The sequence below is a fragment of the Psammomys obesus genome, unplaced genomic scaffold (genome assembly GCF_907164565.1).
Source record: "Psammomys obesus unplaced genomic scaffold, mPsaObe1.curated_primary_1811, whole genome shotgun sequence".
NCBI classification, from domain to species: domain Eukaryota; kingdom Metazoa; phylum Chordata; class Mammalia; order Rodentia; family Muridae; genus Psammomys; species Psammomys obesus.
Window position 1 is genome coordinate 3,564,036 of NW_026592776.1, and position 27,265 is coordinate 3,591,300.

The 27,265-nt window shown below is 41.3% G+C and overlaps 1 non-coding gene across 1 annotated transcript; it reads right to left on the minus strand.

Moving 5' to 3' along the window:
- Nucleotides 1-6,560: 6,560 nt before the first annotated feature.
- On the minus strand, nucleotides 6,561-6,705 carry LOC129683171 (small nucleolar RNA SNORA48). Its single transcript, XR_008721116.1, has one exon. It is a non-coding gene; the product is annotated as a small nucleolar RNA SNORA48 (small nucleolar RNA).
- Nucleotides 6,706-27,265: the final 20,560 nt, after the last annotated feature.

Genomic DNA, 27,265 nt, shown 5'->3' on the forward strand with positions numbered 1-27,265 from the left:
ATAGGTTCTTCCACCAACCCACCACCCATAATTGCAATTCCCACCCATACCCCTCAGAACAACCAAAAATCCTTCTCCTTGGAACACAAGGGATATGCAAATCTGAAGGCAGGAATTAATACCATGCTGTGACACTAGCATAATACCAAAGGCTGACAAGTACAGAGGCACAGGAACTCCCATACGTTGTTTATAGGAACTCAAAACGGTGTGATCCCTTTAGAAAGCTGGTTGGCGATCTCTGCTAAAGCCAAAGAGAAACATCTCCTATAAACCATCAATCCTACCTCTGGGAATGAACTCTGGGAAAGAAAGGAATCTTATGTTTACCAAAGGTGCACACATATCAGCTTGCTTTATAAGAGCCAAACGGTATAAAAATTCTTTGTTCACTATTGGGGTAACAGGTAAATGAGCAAAAAAAAGAAAAAAAGAAACTGGCACATACAATAGATGAGTCCTACAGATATCAAATGGAACAGAAAACAAAAAGCTTAATTCAAGGATGCACCATGATCCCATTCAGGTGAGATTTAAGAATGGGCCACACAAATCTGTCAATCAAAATAATGTCTACCTCAAAGAGTGGGAGGTAGTCACAGAAAAGGAGTACTGAGTTATCTATGGCAAGGTTATCATGTAAGCAAGGTCTACAAACTAACAAAGCTATCCATTTGATGCTTCCTTGGTCCTAAATACAAGTGTGGAAAAATGAGAGCTTTGCTCAGAGACACTGTCAGGAAAGTTCAACCAGCATTCAGGAGACCTCTATATCCTCAGAAGATGAGCAACTGGAGAAATATTTTTCTCTGAGTATGGTAAGGGAGCAATAATGAACACAGCTTGGTTTAGCTTGTTTGAATGACTAAAGCTCTTCCAAGTGTATCCCTATGTTGGTGTGGGGTTCACTTCCATTTCACAGCTGAGAAAAGTGAAGGAACTCATGCACCCAGTTGGGAAGCCCCAGAGGGGAAACTTGAACTTGGAGTTCTTTCATCCCTATATTAGTTATTTTCTTGTTGACAAAAGCTACTAAAGGCATGAATGGTTGGGTTTGGTGTCTGGTGGCATCGAATCTAGAGTCAGGAAGCAGAGAGAGCAAGGCAGGTAGGTGGTCAGCTCACTTTGCTTTTTTATCCAGTCTAGGACCCCAGCCTGTGGAATGCTACCACCCACATTCACAGCGGCTCTTTCCACTTCAATTCACCCAGTTTAGACACTCCCCCACAGACGTGTTCAAAGGTGTGTCTCCTAGGGGATTCTAGATACTGTCAAGTTTACAACATTAACCTCTATAGACACCCATCATGGGTGAATGAACTGAGATGCACTGCTTGTTGATTTACAAGATGTCCTTTGTCAATCAGTTTTGTTGCTAATATTTGTCCATTTCAGGAAAATCTTAAGCAATTAATGACAAAGGTAGCACAACGGTGTGGCAAACATGTAAAAGATGGTCTGAAGACAGGGTCAGAAGACAGGAAACTCTGCTCTCTATTGGCTGAAAAGCACTTTTACTTGGATGACTGTCATAGGCCTGGACCTGCTATTAAAGGACAATATGACCTTGTAGCAGTCGCTGGCAGGGCTGGGCTTTAGCTTTATCCTAGGTAGAACAAGGATGTGAGTTGAGGTCATCTGTGGATCCTCTCCAGCTGGAAGCTGCTCAGATAGAAGCTGAGTAGTTATGTCCAAGAAAGAGTGAGGGTGGTTTTTTTTTTTTTTTGTCCCCCTCTCCTTTTGCAGTCAGCCTTAATTTGTCTGAAATAAAGCTGATTGGAGGCTGCTGGATTCAGGGCACATTCCTATGTATCAGTTGCCCAGGATCTCTTAACGAAGGCTCCTAAGGCGGCTTAGATTCTGTGGTCTCCTTCCCTCTCCTTGGCTCTGTGCCCTGGACCCAGTTGCCTGCTTTGAGGGGGAAGATCATGACAGACAAAGAGGCAAGAAAGGGTTTCTGCAGGGCTGTTCTTATCTACAGGCAGAACAAAAGAGATGACTTGTCAGGATTCCAGCAAGGAGGGGATTTAGGGCAGTAAGAGGAATGGAATTCTTGACAGGTTGACTCTGCATGGGGTCAGGGTCAGTGCAGAAAGTTTTGTGGAAACAGCATGGCTCTCATTTGAAAGTGTCTTGGATGTACTTCTGCTTGGAGGTGTCAAAGAGAAGTCCTCCTTCCTCCGAAGTAGGTCAGCAACCCAGAAAAAAAGGCACAAAGCACACCACAAGTTAATGAAATTATAAGAAAATCTAGGGACACTCTGACCTGCTCTGTAACCTTGGGTAACAACTTACCCCCCTCATGCCTCAGTTTCTCAGTATGTGAATACAGACGTAACTATAGCTTACCTACTAAGTTTGTAGTAGGGACTGAATAAAATAATACATGTTAACACTGGCATGGAATAAGAGCACTGAGATTAGCATTTGTCAAAATCCTGCTGTGGTCATGTGTGAGTCCTATAACTTTGAGCTTCAGTAATACGAATAGTTCATCTTTCAAGAAGGGGCTGACATAAATATCTCATGGCATTATAACACAAACAGGGCATAATACAAACAGGGTGTGGTGGTTTGTGCCTGCAATCCCAGCCCTCAGGAGACAGAGGCAGGAGGATTCTGGAAATTTCTAGGTAAGTCTGAAATGTAAAACCACATCTTAAAAAGGTAGGGAGGGAGAGGGAGAGAGACAGAAAGGCAGACAGACAGACTCCAAACTCAGAGAGCTGTGGGGATGGCTCAGAGGGCAAACAGTTTGCTATATGAGAACATGAACCTGACTTTGGAGTCTCAATATCCATGTAAAAGTTAAGTGAAACAGCTTGCATATGGAACTCTAGTGCCAGAGATGAGGGTGGAGTTGTAATAGGTAGATCCCCCCAGTTCTCTGGCCAGCCAGTCTAGCTCAGTTAGGATTCAATGAGATACCCTGTCACAATGAAATAAGGTTGACATCGATAGAGGTAGGACATGAAATAAAGTAGATATCTACCTCCCTCACCTCCACATGCTTGCATACACATGTGCATCTTCTCTCTCTCTCTCTCTCACACACACACACACACGTGCACACACACACACACACACAAACGTGCGTGCGCACGCACACACACCAAAAGAAAAGAAAACAAAGACCTGAGCAGGGTGCCTCGGTGTATGACTTGCTCAATTAAGGGTTCATTGTGATAGACTTGGAAGGGGGTACTCTTCAAACCCTCTCTCAAGGAAAGATCCATGGCTGCAGCTGTGGGGAACACTTCCAGCAGATGGCATTTCCTCATTTGCTGTCAGCCCCCCTTGGGGACTGTATGTCCCTTAGAAGTTATGTGAAACACAGCCCTCCTTTTTTTTTTTTTTTCTATCCCCAAGCTGTCTAGTACAACCTTGAAATCTTAGCAGATTGGCTCTAAATGCTTGCTGAAGGACTGGCTAATTTAGTGACTTACTTCTGAAACATGGAGCAAATCTCAGTGGAGAAGTGTTTGAAGCAGCCAAGGTTAGAGGAGAGGAAGCACATCTCATAGCCTAATCCAAGTCCACAGAAGGGATACAGCTGCTCTTGCCAAAACCGCTTGCCATCTTAACAGAGTTCTTCTTCTTATCTTCTTTTAAAGATAGGATGTAAAGTCCCAGCTTTTTGGGATCCAATTTAGTTCTCATCAGAATCTCTCCACTGTCTCCCCCAGCCTGGGTGGGAGGGAGGACAAGAGTGCTGTCCTGACCTCCTTTGCAGTCAGGACTGCCTATGAAAATGTAGTCTTGTCAGATGTGCCCTTTCGAGAAGATTTTTATCTTACAGAGCTTGACAGATTTTCGGCCTCACTCTTTAATTTGAAGTTTCTCATATTACTTCTTCCCCTGCTGCCATTCCAGTTTGGGTAATTTTTCTCTCAAGCGACAGTTTCTCAGTTGGTGGTTGCATTCCAGAGTAGGTTAATGTGAAAGGCAGAATTGCCACATCTTGAATAACTTAAACCAAAGTGAGGATTGAATATGAGATTGACCAGAATGTAGCCGAGTCCCAGCCGTGGAGTAGTAGTTTCCAAACACCAGTTTATGGAGCAAAGCCAAGGCCCTCCCCTCATGCAGTTGTGATCTGGCAAGACAGTGCCAACAGGCAATGATGGCCACCGACATTTTGTAGCTCCTCCAGTGGTGGAGTGGAGTCTATTTCTGAACCCTTGAAGTTTGGCTGTTGTTTGACTTGTTAGACCAAAGGAATGCAGCAGAAGTGACACTACAATTCCTTGCTTAGTGCAAGAAGCCTTCAGACTTCTTTACTTAAGTGCTTGAAACACAACAGCTACCATGTGACTATGGTTGGGTGACTCTACCAGGGAGTAAGGGAAGATGCAGAGAAGGCCCCATTAATCCAGCCCTCCCCACCAAGGCCATTATAAGCAACCAGGCTCAACCCACCCAGGTTGACAGCACATGTATGCACAGACTCTACCATATCAGTCAAGTACTCAGTGGAACCCAGACCGAATGGACAACTCAGAAAATCGGGAATAATTAAATAAGAGATGGTAAAGCCTATAGGTTTTGGAGCAGATCATTACATATTAAAACTAAGGCAGTGGAAACTCTGCGATCTAGGAGGAGACACAAAGTAAAGAAGATACCAAAAACAGATGACTAAGATAATTTACAGTGATGTGCTCCACTTGGGACAAAAACGGGGTAGGGTGATAAAGAGTAGGACTACATGTGGCAAATTGGGAAAACATCTCTGAAGTGGTGATGTTTTTGCTGGGATCCAAAGGAAGGGAAGAAGCCAGTTAGATGAAGGCTTGAGAAACTATGAGTCATAGGCTACAAAAGTAGACACATTTTAAAAAGACACAGAGTGAGGCCAGAGCTCATAGGAGCAGAGGGTAAGAGAGAGAGGGTGTCAGGTGCAGTAAAACCCCTAGAGTGTTCCATCTGGAGCACAGGACCTATCTGATGTCCACCTTTTAAGCTCACTTCCGCTGCAGGAAGAAGGATTTAGACGGCCAAATTCTGCAATTATTTTAGAGGAAAAGCCTCCTTCCAACACATACGCTGGCTTGAAACCAAATTTTGTTATTTTATCCATGTGTGTAATGAACTTTAGGTCACTGGCATTGCTTTACTCTTTAAACACTGACTCTAAAATGTTCATTGAGGACTTTTTTTTTAAGTTTTTCATTTTTAAGTGAAAAATTATATTGTATATATTTACAAGGTATAACGGGATGAATAGGGCATGACTGCATCACATTTTACAGAGATTGTATTGGTAACTAATAGGTACAAAAAAGGTTTTCTCACACTTACAGAAGCAGCTAAAGCATCTGATTGCATGTAGAATAGAGTGTTGATTCAAAACTCTTTTTTAACTTTGTATTAAATCTTTGAGCTTCACATCGTGCAACCCAGTCCCATGCCCCGAATATCTGCCCTTTGTTCGTGCAACCTCCCACCCAAAATAACACATACACACACACAGCAAAGCATTGAAAACATCTCCCTTTGGAGCTGTAGTACATCACTGTGTGTCACACAATATATCCATCTGTCCTCGTATCTTCTCTTGCAAATGTTCACCGTAATGAGTCATTGGTCTGGCTCGAGGTCTCTGTCTTCTGTGATACCATCAATATCGGATCCTCACCGGGACGCCTCCTGGATATCCTGTTGTTGTCGTTGTCGTGTGTCATGGAGATCCTGAAGCTTTGGATCAGCAGCAAGACTGGCCCTTTTTACACACCCTAACAGTTCACAGATGATATAGATTTGGGGGTGGGCCAACTCAGAGCCCTGGATCTGGGTCTGGGTGGTGGTTGAGCTGGTCAGCGTGCTGGCTTTCCCTTATCTTATCCATACCACCAGGGTGAGCTCAGCAGCACTGCTTCTTCTAGGCCACCCAGTGCTGCCAACCGCAGAAGGCAAGGTCAGCTGTCCTGGCCAGCTCACCCACACACATGCCTCCAGAACCAGCTCCCAAGTGCTGGTGCTGGTGAGAGGTGGGGGCTATCTTTCCAGAGCAGTCCAGGCAGTGAGGGGCAGGGACAGTTATGTACATTCCCTGGACATCTACATGATCCCTAGAGGCTGCCCTGACCAGGGATGTGCCTATGTTCTCGAGTGGTAAAATTAGCCACAGACATTGACACTAAATCCTGCCACGTTACAGACCCAGACATGGCCCTCAACAGCAGTTAGGGCTGGGACCTCATCATGGACCCAGGTGACAGGGCCAGCCATTCATGACACTCTACTTCTCACTCCACTTGAGTCTCCTGTTCCATCTCTCTTCATAATGCTCAAACTGCCCCACTTCTCTTTTTCTCCCATCTGACTACCACATACTCGAACATTGTTGTGGCTCCTGTTGGAGGCTAGCCACATGACTGGCAGGCCCTTATTTGACATCTTCCATCCATGCTGTGTGGTTTGACAGCAAGCAAATGTCTATGGCCCACCTGTGTCATGCACTGGAGGGCAGGTCTCTGGGTAGCATGGATTTTCCACAGGCCTCTCTGTCTGTCTTCCTCCTCCTGCATTGTGCTGCCTGATTGGACTGGATTGGATTTTTACGAGTCCTGGGCATAAGACAATTTTTGGCCACCAAGCCAAGCATCAAGCTAGGATAAACAAAGGACTGTCATCTGCTCTGCCCCTGAATGATTTAAGAACAACAACGGCAACAAAGTGTCTCTCTGTTTGTTGCCAGGGATGTGATTCACAATTCTTAATCTCATGATTTTGTAAAAATTTTCCGTACAACATTTTCTAAAGGCAGACTCTACTTTGAATATCTTTAACTCAAATTTTCATAATAGTGTCCCCAGATATCCACATTTGTTTAAAAATCATCTACTCCTTGATGTTATTTTTCTTAGATGTGAACTTTAAAATGTTTGTTTAGAAATAACCATCAAGAAGCAGCATGGGACTGAGATTGCTGCTCAGTGGTAAAGTATTTCTTTTGCATTCATGAAGCCCTGGGCTCTATCCCTAACAGCACAAGAGGAAAGAAGGGAGGAATAAAAGAAGGAAGAGAGGGAGGGAAAGGGGAAAGGAAGAAGGGAGAAAGGTTGTCACAAGTTCAAGGTCTGCCTGGGTTGGTGCGATCTTGTCATGGGGGAAGGGGGGAGAAGAGTGAGACCCCTGCCTTTAAAAATTCAGACTGGTTGTGGTGGTGCACAGTGGTAGTATTTGCTGAAGGAAGCAGAGGCAGGAGGATCACAAGTTCGAGTCCAGCCTGGGCTACACAGTTTGGGCTGGAGAGGTGGCTCAGAGGTTAAGAGCACTGGCTGTTCTTCCAGAGCTCCTGAGTTCAATTCCTAGCAACCACATGGTGGCTCATAATCATCTATAGTGAGATCTGGTGCCCTCTTCTGGCCTGCAGGTGTACATACAGACAGAACAATATACATGATAAACAAATCTAAAAAAAAATCAGATAAGAGGGGAAAGACACTGCAAACAGAACAAAAAAGCAGACTACAGATTGGGAAAAGATCTTCACCAACCTACATCCCACAGAGGACTAATATTCAAAATATATAAAGAACTCAAGAAATTAAAAACAAACAAACAAAATAATCCAATTAAAAATGGGGTACTCCAACTCAAAAAAATCAGTAGCACTCCTGTATACAAAAGACAAAAAGGATGAGAAAGAAATTAGAGAAACAACACCATTCACAATAGCCACAAATGACATAAATACCTTGGTGTAACCCTAACCAAGCAAGTCAAAGACTTGTATGAAAAAAATTTCAAGTCTCTGAAGAAAGAATTAGAAGAATATATGAGAAGATGGAAAGATCTCCCATGCTCATGGCTTGGCAGGATTAACATAGTAAAAATGGCCATCTTACCAAAAGCAATCTACAGATTTAATGCAATTCCCATAAAATTACCAACACAATTCTTTGCAGACCTCGAAAGAAAAAGTCTCAACTTCATATGGAATAACAGGAAACCCAGAATTGCTAAAACAATCCTCTACAATAAAAGATCTTCTGGAGGTATCTCCATCCCTGATCTCAAGCTGTACTATAGAGCAACAGTTATAAAAAACTGCATGGTACTGGCATAGAAACAGAATGGTGGATCAATGGAACCGAACAGAAGACCCAGAAATAAACCCACAAACTTATGGACACCTGATTTTGACAAAGATGCCAAAACCGTACAATGGAAAAAAAGATAGCATCTTCAACAAATGGTGCTGGTCTAACTGGATATCTACATGTAGAAAATGCAAATAGATCCATACTTATCACCCTGCACAAAACTGAAGTCCAAGTGGATCAAAGACCTCAACATAAAACGAGACACATTTAATCGGTTAGAAGAAAAAGTGGGGAAGACTCTAGAACTCATTGGTACAGGAGAAAACTTCCTTAACAGAACACCAACAGCACAGGCTCTAAGAGCAACAATCAATAAATGGGACCTCATGAAACTGAAAAGCTTCTGTAAAGCAAAGGACACCATCATCAAAACGAAATGACTGCCTACAAATTGGGAAAAAATCTTCACCAAACCTTTATCTGACAGAGGACTCATATCCAGTGTATATAAAGAAATAAAGAAGCTGAAAAGCAGCAAACCAAGTAATCCAATTAAAAAATGGGGAACAGAGCTAAAGAGAGAATTCTCTGTAGAGGAATATCGAATGGCAGAGAAACACTTAAAGAAATGCTCAACCTCATTAGCCATTAGGGAAATGCAAATCAAAACAACCCTGAGATTTCACCTTACACCCATCAGAATGGCCAAGATCAAAAACTCAAGTGAAAACACATGCTGGAGAGGTTGTGGAGAAAGGGGAACCCTCCTCCACTGCTGCTGAGAATGTAAACTTGTACAACTACTCTGGAAAGCAATCTGGCGCTTTCTCAGACAACTAGGAATAGCGCTTCCTCAAGATCCAGCCATACCACTGCTAGGTATATATCCAAAAGAGGCTCAAGTACACAATAAGGACATTAGCTCAACCATGTTTGTGGCAGTTTTATTTGTAATAGCCAGAAGCTGGAAACAGCCCAGATGCCCCTCAACTGAAGAATGGATGCAGAAACTGTGGTACATCTATACAATGGAGTATTACTCAGCAATGAAAAATAAGGAAATCATGAAATTTGCAGGTAAATGGTGGGACCTGGAAAGGATCATCCTGAGTGAGTTGTCCCAGAAGCAAAAAGACACGCATGGTATATACTCACTCATATAAACATACAACATAGAATAAACCCACTAAAATCTGTACATCTAAACAAACTAAGCAAAAAAGAGGACCCTAACTAAAATGTTCAATCCCCATCCTGAAAGGCAAAGAGGATGTACATCAGAAGAAAAAGAAAACAGGAAACAACCTTGGAACCTGCCACAGAGGGCCTCTGAAAGCCTCTGCCGTGCAGACTGTCAAAGCAGATGCTGAGCCTGATGGCCAACTGATGGGCAGAGTGAAATAGTAAGAGCTGGAGAGGACAGGAACTCCACAAGGAGAGCAACAGAACAAGAAAATTTGAACACAGGGAACTTCCCAGAGACTCATACTCCAACCAAGGACTATCTATGGAGATAACCTAGAACCCTGACAATGCAGCCACTTCTGATGAGAACTGATAGACTAAGATCAGAAAGAAGGAGAGGAGAACCTCCCCTATCAGTGGACTTGGGGAGTGGCATGCATGCAGAAAGGGGGGAGGGTGGGACCGGGAGGGGAAGAGGGAGGGGCTTATGGGGGGATACAAAATTAATAAAGTGTAATTAGTAAAAGTTAAAAAAATTAGAAAAAAGTTAAATAAAAAATTTAAAAAAAGGTTATTTAAAAAAAATGGGGTACTGCAGGGCTTGGTGGCACACACCTGCAATCCCAGCACTTGGGAAAGCAGAGACAGGCGGATTTCTGTAAGTTTGAAGCCAGCCTGGTCTACAAACAGAGTCCAGGGATTCCGGGACAGCTAAGGCTACACAGAGAAACACTGTCTCAAAAGGGAGGGGGTGGTACAGAGCTAAATTAAGAATTCTCAACAGAGGAATATCTAAGAAATGTTCAATGTCCTTAGTCATCAGGGAAATGTAAATCAAAATGGTTCCAAGATTCCATCCTACACCTATCAGAATGGCTAAGATCAAAAAACTCAAATGACAACACATGCTAGTGAGGATGTGGAGCAAGAAGAACATTCCTCCATTGCTGGTGGGAGTGCGAACTTGTAAAACCACTGTGGAAGTACCAATCTGGCACTTTCTCAGAAAATTGGGAATAGTTATACCTCAAGACTGTGCTGTATCACTCCTAGGCATATACCCTAAAGGTGTTCAATTTTATTTATATATTTATTTATTACAATTTATTCACTTTATATCCCATCTGCAGCCCCCTCCCTCATCTCCTCATAGTCTCATCCACCCTCCCTCTTCTCCCCCTATGCCCTTTCCCCAGTCCACTAATAAGGGAGGTCCTCCTCCCCTTCTATCTGACCCAAGCTTATCAGGTCTCATCAAGGCTGGCTGCATCATCTTCCTCTATGGCCTGGCAAGGCTGCACCTCCAGAGGGGAGGTGATTTTTTAATGGATTATAACACATTTCCCATATGGTAGTACAGTGATTAACTTACTCAGCCCATGATACATAGTAGGTGTCCAGATTTAGCTATTATTAGTTAATGTCTAATATGATTAGGATGCCTGTTAGTCACTGTTAGCTACAGATCTTTTAGCTACAGATCTTTGCTGGTATTTGAAATGTGAAAAAATATAATTTTACTTAAAATTTAATTTTAAACTCAGGACCTCGCATTTTTACTGATACAGAATTTTCTTCCTCATTGAGCTTCGTATTGGTCGTCAATGACTGCCTCTCATGTTCACTGTCTCCTAGGCCAACAGAGCCTTGAGTATCTCAGTTCAAAGCTTATATAAGGGGAAAAAACATGTTAACTACATGTATGATATTGAGGTGGAAAATTGCCTGTTGCTTCCTAAAAAGTTGTGTCCTAGTTACTGGTGTGACTGAAACTGAATTGCAAACAGGGCTAAAGTCTTTTGGCTGCCTTAATGTTTCACAGGTTTTATATCCCGACTGGAAAGATATGAACAGCTCCAGACAAACAACTAGGGCTCCTTGGGCATCTCCATGTGCTCTCTCTATGTGACATTTCCAACATGGCAGCCATAGGGTAGTCAAACTTCCTACACGACAGTAACAAAACTTGTCATGGTGGTAAGGGGATATAAGCACATTCCAAGCCAAAGGAACGCCTATCACGCGCTGAAGCTAAATAGCAGTCAAAACTAGTATTGTGTACTAATAAGACTGCCACAAAGGCTAATCCAGCGTTCTCAAGGAAGAAATATAAACTCCACCTTTTGGTGAGGCTGTGGTTAAGTTCTGAAGGAGCACGTGGAATTAGAAATGACATAGCCATTTTTTATTATTTGTTTGTGTTTTGTTTTGTTTTGTTTGAAAATATGTTTGGCCACAAATGAAAATAGCAAAGTGTGAGCTGTGCTGGTCAGGGAGATGTTGCATGAAAAAACAAACAAAAAAACAAACAAACAAATGAAAAACAGTGGTCTTGGTTTAACTTGTAGTTCTTCCAGATGGATATATAGATATAGATACAGATACAGATTCAGATACAGATATATCCGTTAATAAAGAGTATGATTGTGAGGCAAGGGAAAGAGGAAGACAGCAACTCACATATGCTTGAGCACGAATTATGCCCTGTATACTTTACTCAAAGCTACCTTCAGATCAGCAACAATTGGGCATCTAATTTGTGGGGATGTCAGTCTGACTTGGACTCAGCTCTCCAGGCTTTTCTGATGCTCATTCAGTTTAACTGATTGATGGGCCTCCTTGAGCATCATTAGTAGCAGCAGGTCAATCAGCGAAAGGCTGGCTGGCATTCTGCTGAAGCACCTTGATTCTCTTTCACCTGTTTTTTTCATCTGGCAGCTGGCTAACCTAAGCTTCATAGAATGAATGAAGGGCTCCTACAACACCAAGCCTCCATTATGCAGGTACTTTTTGTCTCATCTTAAGTCATGATTACATTTGTCCCAGTGGCTGAATTAAGTCACATGGCCAGATAAGATACACAAACATTGCAAGAGTGTAAATACAGGGAACAGAGGAAACTGTGGCTACAATGCTACCCACCATAGCATAAGCATAAGTTTTGCTAACTAACTTATCCACAACAATTTCTTAGAGTCCAAATAGGAGAACACCATACTGAAGACTGAAGACTCCTTAGTCCCTTTGTATTGGAGAAAGACACAAGGAGTGGGGAGTCTTGGTGTCTTCTAATCATACCAGAGCTTGCTGTGTGGTACAAAAGCCAAAAGAGAGGCTCAAGAGTCACATCCATAAATTAAGTCAGGAGGGTTGTAGGCAAGCAAAGATTGAATGGGAGTGAGACACGATAAAACCTTGAGACATTGTGGATCTGAGATGCAAAGAAAGACTAAATTTGGGGAACTCAGTCGGGCTTATTTTACATGCAACCCTAATTAAACCAGGACTTTCGGTATCATCTCCACAGCCAGAATATGCCACATTTTGACTGGCTGGCTCTTGCCATTTGTGCTTAATCACTGAAAGGATTAGTTCCACAAAAGAGTTGATTCACGAGGTGACCAGAGGTTGGGGTTTGAGGGCATTACTGGCTAAGGCAGGGTGGCACACACTCAGAGGTTAACTAAGCAAGTATGGTAGCATCTGTAGTGGGGTAAGTCCATAGGGATCTCTCAGTTTTCCCTTGCTTTCAATAGCATGGCCTAAGAAAGCTGGTTTCACTTTGGAAATCAATCTGGCACTTTCTCAGACAACTAGGAATAGCGCTTCCTCAAGATCCAGCTATACCACTCCTAGGCATATATCCAAAATATGTTCAAGTACACAATAAGGACATTTGCTCAACCATGTTTGTAGCAGCTTTATTTGTAATAGCCAGAATCTGGAAACAACCCAGATGTCCCTCAACTGAGGAATGGATACAAAAATTGTGGTAATTTTACACAATGGAATACTACTCAGCAATTAAAAACAAGGAAATCATGAAATTTGCAGGCAAATGGTAGGATCTAGAAAAGATCACTATGAGTGAGGTATCCCAGAAGCAGAAAGACACACATGGTATATACTCACTTATAAGTGAATATTAGACATATAATATAGGATAAACATACTAAAATCTGTACACCTAAAGAAGCTAAGCAAGAAGGAGGACCCTGGGTAAGATGAATAATCCTCACTCAGAAAGGCAAATGGGACAGAAGCAATAGTATTTATTTACCCCATCTCCCCTTTCTGGGCTAAATGGAGAAACTGGGGAACTCAAATAAACCTGAACCAATCAGCTTGAACTCAGCTGGGCAGCATAGTGGGATCAAGCAGACCAGTCTCTGGCCTTGCCAAGCTGCCTTTAGTTTATGCAGGGATGTATGGGTTAAGGGCCAGAGGTTCTGCTATAAGGCCACCTCAAGATGACATTATTACTTTCAGTAGACCTCAACAGACACCAAGAGGTTTCAGACACATCAGGAACCCAAGAAAGGTGTGATCATACTGAGGTGGCCATGGGCTTCTTGTCCAGACACTGAGAAAGGCCTCACTCCAAGGGTCAACAGCTAAAGATGTCAGCATAGCATCCTCAGAAGTCTAGGAACCCTAAGTCATTCTCATCATGGAATCCAGGAAGTTCTGAAAGACAAGTGTTCAAATGAGAGCCTGAATAGCTTGTAAAAGATTCCTTCCATCATCCCAAATGACTACATTTAAATTAGAATCCAAATTTCATTTTACTCTATCAATAAACAGATAGGGGCTTAACAGACTCATTAGCAGAACTGGCACTTTTGAAAACTCTCAGTGTCCATCACTGTAAAGCCCATCTCCCTGGGGCCTGAAGAAGAGCTGATAAAAAAGAAAACACACCAAGGAGGAGAGGCTGCAGACAAAACAGTCTGGGCTTTCTGACTCCAGGACACGGACATTTGTCATCATTAGAGCCAAGCCAAAGGTTGGCCACCTGTCCACCTGTTCTGAAGAGCTGACATAAGATAAGATAGATACTTTTTGAGAGGCCCACAAGGTATGACTCTAGCACCACTAGGGTGGAAGATGGTTCCAGGAGAACTCCCAGGTATCCCTGATGTTCCTGTCATAGCCATGACACAATAAACAGAAAATTGGTAGAAGATCACTGTCAATCAGAGAACAGAATGGAAGCACAAAGTGGCTTTCTGGAAAGGACATGGATAGGGTCAAGAAGGTGAGGCCTCAGAAATGAAGAGGCATCATGGGCATGTATTGTTATGGGCACAAATAATATATGATTACCAAAATTAATTCTTGTCTTCCTTTGCTCCTAGTTTCCAGCCTGCCTTATGACAGGTGTTCACATCACTGAGAGGTGTTTACTGAGATCTGAATAGAAGTGAGTGTATAGGCTGTGAGGCCTCCTCTAGGAACTTCTGCACTCCTTTCTCCCATGTACCTTTCAGAGGCACAGGCCCTGGGGACAACCCTGAAACCCTGGAAGGTGAAACTTTGGGTAGAAAAAACATAGGCATCTGCATGATGAAATTCTCATTCTTATATAGCCACACGAACATTATGTGAACAAGCAATAGATACCTGTTGTGTTCGGCTTCAGAGAGTCGGGGGTGGTCTATCACAGCCTTAATATTACTAAATTAATTCACTGTGAGGGAGATGGTCCATTACAAAAAACAACCTTCACTGTTTCACACTTGTGCCAAAGACAGGCCATGATGGCAACAATCCTAATGAGAAGAAAGAGAACTAACATAAAATTAGTTACTGGGATCAAACTTTCCTTCCCCAGTAACGGTGTGCAAAAAATCAAGTACATTGCAGGCTGAATGGCCAAGGCAGGCATTCTGGGTTTGCCATTTTCTGGGTATGTGACCTCATAAGAACACTCAATGTCTTCATCTGTGAAGGGGCAATAAACACATGTAATTCTTTTCCTTTTTTTTTAATACGAAAGCTTGGTCTTAGCTTTAGCTTGTTCCCAACTAGCTCTTTTAACTTAAATTAACACCTTTATGCTAATCTATATTCTGTGGCTCATTACCTCTCAGTCTCTTAGTCTCAGTGTCTGTTTCTTCCTTTGTGTCTGGCTGGCAACTCCTTCTGCCTCAGATTCTCGGACTGGCATGAGATGAGGGAGAGGGCTACGATCAGGATATAAAGTGAATAAATTAAAAAATAAATTAAAAAAAAATAAAATAAAGAGCCAAATGGCCAATAGCTGAAGCCGGAGAAGATAGGCAGGACTCCCAGCACACGAAATTCTTATGATATTGTCATGCTCAGATTCAGCAAGATTATAAACACATGGAACAGGAACTCAACGCTTAGGGCATTTCTTCCTTGTCTTTGCTAGAATTTTTCTCTACAACACCATTTTTCTCATAATCACTAGGTAGTGTCTGACTTCAGGAAACATGCATACTTCTCCCAGTTTACCAGATGCCATGGAAAGAATAGAGTTGGTGTTGGCTTTTTCTGTCATACTAAGACAACTTGACTGGCACTTTCATTCCACTGATTGATCCCATTTCCTTTGAGCTGCACTTAGCTGTTTAGAAAAATTCATCCGCAGCAGTCATGGCGAGCTGGAAGTCTGGACTGGCCCCAAAGACACCTCAGCAAATCTGCTACCCAGCTCCAGTGGCTGCCAGCCAAGCGTCTGATCCCTCAGCCTCAGTGGTGAAGCTGACGGACAGACAGCAGGATGCTGAAGCTGTGATGTGAGGAAAACAAGCAGCAGCAGCAGCAGCAGCAGCAGCAGCAGCAGCAGCAGCAGCAGCAGCAATAGAGCTACTTTCCAAAGGGACCTACTGCTGCTGCTGCTGCTGCTGCTGCTGCTGCTGATGATGATGATGATGATGATGATGATGTTTCTACTGCGGCTACCCTGAGGCCCATGTTATCAACTTATAAGTTGACTCTGGAGTTGAAAGCAGAAGTTTGTCTTCAGCTCAGAAAAGACCCAAATAATTCCTCACACGTATGGGCAGTTCTGGTTGTGGGTCTCAGCACATTAGACACATTGGGAAGCCCTAAACCTTTTTGATGCTCATCCTACAGCACAAAGCAATTATATCACAAGTATCCACAGCTAGGGTCCAGGCATCTCTCATTTCTGAAGCTCCCAAAATGATTCATCTGCTGTGATGAATTACTGCTCTGCCATTTCTAAAGACTTGTTCTAGCACTAACTCATTGATGTGAGCAAAGTGGCAGAAAAGAAGACAGTAAACTAAGACAGCAACCATAACTTGCTTATACTCATTTAGTTGAAAAGAGGACCGGCTAGAATATGGCCCAGATTTTCCTCTGTTCAATTTGAAAATGTTAGCTGGGTGTGGTGGCACAAACCTTTAATCCCAGCATTCAGGAGGCAAAGGCACCTGAGTTCAAGGCCAGTCTGGTCTACAAAGCAAGTCCAGGACAGCCAAGGCTACACAGAGAAATCCTGTCTGGAAAAACCAAACCAAACCAAACAAAAACAAGAACAAAAACAAAACAAAACAAAATTGAAAATCTTTCTCCTTACCCTCCAGCTTCAGTTTCTATAAACTGGAAAGAATGTTTGCAGCTACCTCAAGGTTGCTTTGAAGGATAAAACAATTTATTTTTTTTATTTAATTTTTATTTTACATGTATGTTTTGCCCGTATGAATGTCTGTTTACCATGTATGTGCCTGGTGCCCAAGGAAGCCAGAAGAAGGCATTATATTAATTGGGACTGGAGTTACAGACAATTGTGATCTTCTACCTGGATGCTGGGAATGAAACCTGAGTCCTTTACAAGAGCCACCAAGCCTCTCTCCAATTCTCAAATTGCTTTATTTTCATTCATTTTTATAGTGCTGGAACATTTGGCCCAGAAACTATTTCTTATCTTCATGAAAGTGAAGTAATCAAGAGCCTGTGAGAAGATTAAATCACAAAGGTGACATCTAGAGTCCAACACATGTGTTCTGGCAGAAGTTCATGGCCAACTGATCATGGACAGGGGTCTGAAATGTGAGCCAAAATAAAGTTTAATATTTATAAGATTTGTCTCAAGTATTTTGTTGTATCAGGAGAAAAATTAGGCTTGCTGATACATTAATCACTGCTATTTCCTTAACAAATACAAAAACATGGAAGAGCTAAGGTTCAAATACAAGGGATTCATTAGAGAAGTAATAACAAGATTATCTTAAAATCTAAAATAGCATATTTCAGTTTTAAATACTATGTGCAAAACAGACCTTAGAATTACCCTATGTTCTTATATGTATAATAATTTCCTTTTTTTTTTTTTTTGAGTGTGAGTGAAAACTTGCCCTTGCTTCTAACAAGCAGAATATAGCAAAGGTGTTAAATAATCACTCCTATAATATATAGAAATACAGAATACTTCAATCTGGCATACTGCCATACTATTAACCATCCATGGGGAGGGGCCCATGACAGAGAACTATAGGCAACCTCTAGCACAGTGGTTTTCAATCTTTAATACAGTTTCTCATGTTGTGGTGAGCCCCAACCATAAAATTATGTTCATTTCTACTTCATAACTGCAATTTTGCTATTGTTATGAATTGTAATGTAAATATTTTTAGGTCTAGAGGTTTGCCAAAAGGGTCACTATCTACAGGTTGAAAACCACTCTTTTAGGGGGCCGTGATAGCTATAAGTCAATAGTTAGCAAGAATCCAAGCTCCCAATCACACAGTCTCAAAAATATGTTTTGTTAATAACCTCAGTGAGGTTAAATATGACTTAAACCCTCAGACAGAACATACCCTAGTTGGCATCATGATGACACCCTTGTCATACTCTGAGCAGAAAATTAAGATAAATTGGTCCTAAACTCTCCTGACCTTTGTAAACTGAAAGATAATGAATATGTGTTGTTTTAAACCACTGAAATTTTTTTTTAGTAATTTGAAACACTGAAATAGAAAACTAACACATATACCATGGAGAGGGGATCCAAGATGGCGGTGACCAGTGCGCACCATACCTGGATCTAAAACTCCGAAACTGGTACAGCTGAATCACCAATGCATACTCTCAAACCACTGAACCTCTCTCATCTTCCTGAAGAATTCTCCAGACACCAGAGAAAGATGGTACCAGTCTGAACTGCAGCATCCAGGAATAAACAGTGAAGGTTACAGATAAGCAAATGGCCAGAGGTCAGTGTAAGAACACATCCAACAAAAATCAGGACATCATGACTTCACCAGCAACTCCCCAAATCAATGGATACTCCAATTCATCGGATAATAATTTTAAAGCTATGCTTATCCAGTTATTAGAGGCACATAAGGAGGAAACAAACAAATCTCTCAAAGAAATAGCCACACAAATGGAAGCAAATGAAGAGAAAGTGAACAAAGTTCTCAAAGAAATATGTCAGGGACCACCTGAGGGAACTCGCCAACTTCAGAGACCACCTGTGGAAGCTTACCAACTTGCCTCAATTTGCCTGTTCCCTTACCTGCAGTAAACATACTGCTTGGAGATGTCAGAGACCACCTGTACAAACTCACCAACCTGCCTCAACTTGCCCATTTCCTTACCTGCGGTAAACATACTGCTTGGCAACAGCAGAGATGTGCTCACAGAACCATGGCTTATCACAAGATGTTTCAGGCCCCTGGCCGAGAAGAATCTGTAATTTTTCACCCACCCTACTTCCTTATCCTGAACCCTTTATAAAAGCTGATTCTGCTCAGTAAAGTTAGTCCTTGACAAGCACCTGTTTGCTTGGACTGGTTTCTCTTTCTCGCCCATCTTTTACAGGTTCGGATTCTCTTCTATCCCCGTTAATAACAAGCTCCGCTGGCCGGGGCAGAAATACAAGCAAATACAGCCAAACAAATAGAGGCACAAGTAGAGGTGCAAATAGTGGCATAGAGAGAGGAAACAAACCAAAAAATTTAGATCATCATAGAGAGACAGGAATCCACATTCAAACAGATGAAGGAGATGGTGCAAGGCATGAAAACAGAATTAGAATCAATAAAGAAAACACAAACAGAGACAACCCTGAAGCTGGAGAACTTAGAGAAAAGATCAGGAACCACAAAGATAAGCATCACCAATAGAATGCAACAGATGGAAGAGAGACTCTCAGGTGCTGAAGATATATCATGGAAGGGTATGCTTTTAAATGTAAGACATTTGTTAGAAAGTATTAAATAACAAAGCTCAGATTATAAAGCAGAATGACATACATAAAAACACATACAAAGAGACTATGGAAATCCAATAATGAGTAGAATTGAGAATGACACTTATTTCTCTTTTTTTATACTTTTTTAAAATCATTTTTTTATTGCTAATGAAATGTTAGATGGCAAAAATACTAAATAAAACATTCACATGTTAGCAATGGTTATCCTTGGGTGGTAAAATTATGATTGAATCTGTATTCTAGAAACCTAGGCTATTTTAATTGTTCTTCTTTAAAGAGTTGACACAGACTGCTATAATTAAAAAGAATAAAGAAATAGATTCCAGTGGTATTTTTCAATTATCAAAGAAAATTCTTCCATTGTTTCTCTGAGACTGAATTAATGTAGAGGGAGGAACCCCTGTTTTCAACACACTGAGATACAAGATAATAATATAGAGCAAATGCCACAAATATGTGCTCTGTATTCTAAAGCTGTTGAATACCCAACTGTTGAATTTTCTGAAATTTAGAAAATTAGTTCACCTTTATAACTCAGTTTCCTAACATATAAAATGGGATAATATATGCCTTGCAGGGCAAAAGTGTGATGAGGACTCAATAAGCTACTACATAATTTATTTTTAAATGAGCCCAAACATGTAAGAGGTACTCAATAAATTTTGTTTAGTGTTACTATCATCATCACTATCATTACCACCACCACCACCACCTCCACCATCATTATCAACCAAGTTCCCATTGTGAGGGTGGCCAATATTTCAGTCTTGATGCGTTCTTAGATTCATCTCTTTAAACAAGCACTTAGGAAAAGCGTAAGAATTTTAAATATAACATTTTAATTCAAATATTAGAAGGAATCTCACACCCCTTGAAAGATTTCAAGTGAATGCTGTGGAATACTGAAGACATATTTCTCCCTTTTACATGCTAAGAAGATGCTCTTAAAATTAACACTGTGCCTGCTGGGAACTATGGATTGGTTAGTACTGGCCCTTTAAGAATCTGAGTCAAGCTCGTTTGAGGTTTATTGCATGCAATAATAAGCTCGTTAGTTATGGTGTGAGGTGAGCCAGGTCTAGGTCAAAGCTCTTTCTCTCCCTCTCCATTCCAGGGCCTCCAGGAGCTGAGTGGGAGATGGATGCACTCCAAGGCCACCATGAAGCATGGCTGAAGAAGTACAGCTGCCCTTAATCTGGGCTTCAGGGTCAAAGGCACTTGAAAAAACAGACTGGAGCAAGGGAGGAGCCAATACTAAAGAAACTGTTGACTGAGTGTTTGCTGGGGTGGCCACAGGCAATAAGCAAATACCCAGACAGACAGGCAGCTGGTGTCAGGGATGTACCAGAAAGCTTTCTCTGTCTAGGACTGAAATAGCCTTAGAGTCTGGCACCGTGGTGGGAAGAGATATGACTAAGATAACTAATGATAAAAAGAAGCCAAGTTACTGGTAGCAGTGTCTCAACTATGAGATGCCAAGGATGGCTCATTATCCTAAGAAACAATTCTAACTTTCAAGCCTCTTTTAGAAGCATGCACACTTAAAATATTGTTATAGACATCTTTAGAATCACTCGCAGAGTAAAAAGAAATGAAATTTATCTAAACCTTCCCCAAGGAAAGTTCCTTAAAGATCTTTCCTGGTTTCCTCAGGAGGACCTATGTCCACCCAAAGAAGAATAAAACAATGGGATGACAACATCTATTTTGTTCCAGTTAGGATCTCAGTGGTGCATAAGAGAAAGAAACAAGTGTTGAAAATTCAGGGAAAGATCAATACTTATCTCATCGGTCAGAGATCATCAATCATTATTATTGTTATTACCATTATCATCAATATCCATTAAAAACCAAACTGTTTGGGGGCTGATGAGACAACCCAGCAAAAAAAAAAAAAAAAAAAGCACTTGCTAACAAGCCTGCACACTTGAGTTTAGTTTTTAGTCCTGCATGATGAAAGGAGGGAATGATTCCTGCAAGTTGGACCTCCACATATGCACTAAGGCATGTGTTAACCCACACATATACACTTGTACACTCAGTTAAATGAGTGTAATATTTTTTAAAAGAAACCAGTTTTGAAAATGTGCTTGAAGAATTAAGTAGGCTTTTAAGATTCAGATCCTGATGGGGGCCAGAGGGTAAAAGAAAGGAGGGATAAGAGAGGAGAAATAACCAAAACTAAGGATATATATGAAGAAGGGTTATAAAACCACCGTTAGTTTTTAAGCCAGTTAGGAGCTCCACAAGGACCAAAGATATCTGGGCACAGGGTCTTTTCTGAGACTGACATGCAACCAAGGACCATGTATGAATGTAACCTAGAACCTCTGCTCAGATGTAGCCTGTGGTAGCTCAGTAACCAATTGGTTTCCCATAGTGAGGAGAACAAGGACTATTTCTAACAGGAACTCAATGACTGGCTCTTTGGCCTCCCCACCCCCCAAGGGAGGAGCAGTCTTGTTAGGCCACAGAGGAGAGCTTTGCAGCCAGTCCTGAAGATACCTGATAAAACAGGATCAGATGAATGGGGAGGAGGTCCCCCCTATCAATGGACTTGGCAAGGGGCACGGTGGGGAGGAGGGAGGGAGGGAGGGACTGGGAGGGAATGAGGGATCGGGACACGGCTGGGGTACAGAGTTAATAAAATGTAACTGATAAGAAAAAAATAAAAAATAAAAAAAAGAAAGCCACCACAGAAAAAAAAAAAAAACACAATTAAGGCTGGTTGGTGGGGACACATATCTTTAATCCCAGCGCTTTCAAGGTAAGGCAGAGGCAGGGGCAGAGGAAGGCAGATCTCTGAGTTAAAGGCCAGCTTGGTCTACAGAGTTCCAGGACATCCAGGGCTATAAAGAGACAAACGAAGCAAACCAACGACAGCCCCCCACAACACACTTAAAAGAAAAAAAAGCGGAGGGTTGAACAGAAGTACACCATGAACAACATGCGTGATCAATGCTGCTCCCTGAAGATATGGGTTATTAAAAATCTCAGTGACAGGCACAGGTTACCTCTGTACAAATTACTGGTAAGTGAGACCCCAGAGCCACCAAACAATACAGGTTTTGAGACAACCAATTTACCATTGTTTGTCCATAGATACCACAATCTTTAGTTGCATAAAGCACTCTTATAATAACCGGGAAACTACCCCTGCTAGCAAGCTTTCATAGTTCTGCAAGGTGCTTTGAAGGCTGATGAGGGAGAAAAACCATCAATAGCCTTACCCAGCACTGCAGCTTGCATGTAGCAATAGTAACCAACAGGCAAGATATGTCCACTGGTGCATTAATGGCAAGACAGTTTCTAAGGGAAACTAATCACTCTCTTCATTGAATTTGAGGTCCAATCCACAGGAAGAAATATATGCCTGGTACTGTAAACATTGTCAAAACTCAAGACTGGGGAAGTCCTCGGCACAAAATGAGAACTCATTGATACCATTTTACTGAGTTGTCATGTTGTCAAACTGCTTTTATTTTTGTTTTAGAGACAAGGTTTTTCTGTGTATCCCTGGCTGTCCTGGAAATCACTCCATAGACTAGTCTGGCCTCAAACTCAAATAACCCTGTTGGCTTAGATTTTTCAAACACCTACTTTATTTAAAGTTTTTGAATGCTCTATCACCCTTCCAACCTCCTAGTCTTAGGTAGGGAAGGGAGCTTTGGACCTCTTTTAGCTACTTCCTGCTGATTAGGGTCATTGGGTTCTTTGGTGATATAGCAGTCTCAGTAGTTAGGATACCAGCAGTTCAGCCAAACATCAAAGCAGCAAACCATAGCAGTAGCAGTAAACAGCAAGCAACAGCAACAGAAGTGGTACCACTCAGCAAAGGTGGCTAGGCTCTACCCAAATGGCAAAACTCCATCAAAGCAGCAAGAAAAGTTCTCTGGAGTGTTTCTCTCTTTGAAAACCAACAAAGCAATAAAAAGCAATGTGAACAATTTCAACGTGTAGAGATGCAGAAAGTGTTGCCTCACTGTCTGTGAGCATATATATATATATATATATATATATATATATATATATATATATATATCTTCTTAGAGTCCACCAGAGAAAGTTTTCTAGCTCACAGAAACCACACCCCTCACATAAGGTAGTTTTCAGTATAAACATCACATGCCTTTTCAAGAGGGCTTTTTTTCCAAGGGGGCTGTTTTCCTCCGGGAAAAACATTCCCACATCTCACACTTGGGACCAAAACAAACAAAAACGTATTCACATGACACAAATGAGTTCCCAAAGAAACCAGAAACTTCCACTTCAGATACCCCTGTCTCTGACTCCCAATTGCTAGGATTAAAGAAGTGCACCATCACCATCCAGCTAATGGTTATGCTTATATTCAGATTTGTGCTTTTCCCAGTCTTGATCAGAGAAGCTACTTATCATAGTGGGTGGAGGTTAATGCAGAGATTCATTACTGTTCAAAGTGATAAGAATAAGTTACTGATAGTGTTAAGCTATAAATTAAACATCTATATCAATTCACCACTACCCCTCCCCCCTTGAAGCTCAGGAAACATTGCAGAAGATGGGGTAGAAAGAATATGAGAACCAAAGGATGAGGAAGAGTGCTGTGAAATGCTGTCCTTTGGGCTTGACATGGCTGTGGTATATATGAACTCACAGTAGCTGTGGTTACCTAGGCATGTACAAAATCAATCCAGGTAAAATTCTAGCATGGGACATAGAACCTATGAGGATGGAAAGCTGCATGTCTGTATCTTTCTGTCCTGAGATCTCATTCATGGTATACTAGATGTCTCTGCGGTTTAAAGACATTGAAGATGCTCTCATGTTTTACTCTGTCTTCTAATTTTGAAGTTAGCAATGGGGAACAATCATGAAGCATATTTTTCCGGATTCAATGTACCTGTTAGTTAGCATGCACACAGAGATACACAGAGGCTGAACTGACAAATAGAGAGACTTCATGTGACTGACACAGGCCCTCAGTGCATATGTTACAGTTGTGTTGCTTGGTCTTTTTGTGGGACTCCTAATAGTGGGAGCAGAGGCTGTCTCTAAATTTTTTACTTACTTTTGGAACCCTTTTCCTCATCCTGGGTTGCCTTGCCCAGCATTAATACAAGGGGTGGTACCTAGTCTTAATGAAATTTGATATACTATGTTTGGTTGATAAACATGAGAGGCCTGCCCTTTTCTGAAGAGAAAGAAAGGAGGAGTGGATGGGAGTGTGGCCGAGGAAGGGTAGTGGAGGAACTGGGAGGAGAGAAGGGAGGAGAAATTATAGTCAGGATGTAAAATAACAACAACAACAACAATAATAATATAATACCAAAGCAAAAAATATGTTTGTTTGCATATGTATTGCCTTGAAAATAGATTGTCAAAAAAGGACTGTTGATTAATCACAATTTTCAGATAATAAGATAAGCCAATATCATTAACAGGAAAATAACCAAAACTATCTAATAATTGTGCTACTGTCAATAGTGAAATTTTTAATAAATGTATGAAACTTAAATGTCCTTGAAATAGGGTCTAGAAACTGTGTTCAGCACTTTATTATATTAGATCAAACTGAATATCTGTGGTAGGCTTTTATATCTCATGGTTCCTTTCCCTGACTCATCCTTTCTTTTTTTAATTATTTTTATTTTTATTAATTACATTTTATTCACTTTGTATCTCAGCTGTAACCCCTCTTTCATCCCCTCCCAATCCCATCGTCTTTCCTTCAACTGCTCTCATGACCATTCCCAAGTCTACTGATAGGGGAGGTCTTCCTCCCCTTCCCTCTGACCCTAGCCTGTCAGGTCTCATCAGGAGTGGCTGCATTGTCTTCCTCTGTGGTCTGGTAAGGCTGCTCCTCCCTCAAGGGTTGGTGATCAAAGAGCAGACCAATCAGTTCCTGTCAGAGACCGTCCCTGTCCCCATTACTATGGAACCCACTTGGACAATGAACTGCCATGGGCTACCTCTGTGCAGGGGTTCCAGGCCATCTCCATGAGTGGTCCTTGGCTGGAGTATCAGTCTCAGAAAAGACCCCTGTGCCCAGACTTTTTGGATCTGTTGCTATCTTTTTGGAGCTCCTGTCCTCAGGGAACAGGGCAGGAGGATATCACAGAGGGCCTCTGAAAGGCTCTGCCTTGCAGGGAGGGTATCGAGGCAGATGTTGAGACTCATAGCCAATCTTTTCACAGAGTCCAGGGAATCTTATGAAAGAAATGGGAGACTCATCATTTCTAATGGCTGGTCACAATTCTCTTTTCTGGAGTTTTAGAAATGTAATTTGAATACTCTTGTGGCCTTTTGGGGACTAAGGTTTCTGAGTCAATGATAAAGATTACCCTATACTTTAATATGAAACCCATCTTTGACAAATTTGCTTTTGCTTTTTCGTTTCATTAGCAACCTGTTTGGAAAAGAGAGAAATGAGAATATAGCTATCCCTTCCTTTGACTAATGCCATATTAGCTCAGCACTGTGATTTTACAACTATGCTCTTATCTTTCATGATGGACATCTGCACGTGTTTCAGTTAAACAAGCACTATTCTAACTCAGTATACCTTGTCCTTTTCTCTTCAAACATGTTTGTACCATACATTTTGACCTTTTTCTCACCTTTTGCTCCCTAGTTTCTGTTTGTTTTATGACTGATTTGATAATCTTACTTGATAACATGATATTTCCCTGTTATTAGTATTATTATTACCATAACTGATAGGTATATTTCCTCACTATAGTGTTAAGAATAAGAGTTAAAGTAAATATACTAAACCGTAAAGGACAACCTACTTTGGTACTTTCCTTGTCTATCATTGCAAAGACTCTATCCAGATGATTGTCTGCTTAATTAACTTCCATGTTATTAACTGTCTGAGGAGAAACACAGGAAACCAAGTTGTATCCAACTTGAGGCTCTTCCATCCTGTGTGTTCATGGTTGCCTGAATAGTATGGATGTTCTAAAAGGAGCAGAGGAAAAGCAAGGAAAAATCAATACCTTAAATATCTAGCCACCTCAACCTCAAGATTACACACAACTCTGCCACAAACATTGCCTTGGAGAGAAGTAGGCATGTGTAAATAAAGCTGTCAAAATACAGTCCAAAGTTAGGAATTGAGGCCAGTGTCTCTACAAGGGAGGTGTGCATTCTTACTAACTGAGCTATCTTTACAGCTCCATCACAAGATCTTTAAAAATATTTTTAAAGTCTTCACACAAGTATACGTTATACATTAGGCATATTCCCCATATACCCTATCTCTCATTTTAATCTCACTTCTATTAGCTCACTCTGTTCTCCTACACAGTTTCACTTTTAGTTTCATGTCATAGACACACATAGATGATTTTATATATCCATATAAAATCTAAGAACCACAAATCATATAAAACATACAGTTATCTTTCTGGGACTCGTTTAATTTGCTTAATATGATGATCTCCAGTTGCATCAGTTTTTCTGCAAGTGATAAAACTTCATTGTTCTTCATGGTTGAAAAAAGGTGCCATTGTGTATATGCACCACATTTTCTTTCTCTGTTTTTCTGATGTTGGCTACCTACATTTCTTTCACAGTCTAGTGATTGTGAATAGTGTGGTAATAAACATGGATGGGAAAGTATCTATGAGCCAGAGAAATGACTCAGTGGTTAAGAGCATGTGCTGTTTTGCAGAGGACTCAAGTTCAGTTACCTGTACCTGTGTTATATGGCTCAATCATCTGTAACACCAGCTCCAAGGGAGCTGATTTGTCTTCCGGTCTCTGAGAGTATCTGCACTCACTTGTACATACACACATCTACAAATATATGCATAATTTAAAATCAAATTTTTAAGCAAAGACATAAAGTACCTTGGTGTGACACTAACCAAGCAAGTGAAACACCTGTTTGAAGAAAAAAACAAAACAAAACAAAACAAAAACCTTCAAGAGTCTGAAGGAAGAAACTATAGAAGATACCAAAAGGTCTCCCATGCTCATGGATGGTAAGATTAACATAGTGGAAATGGCCATCCTGCCAAAAGCAATCTACAGATTCAATGCAATTCTC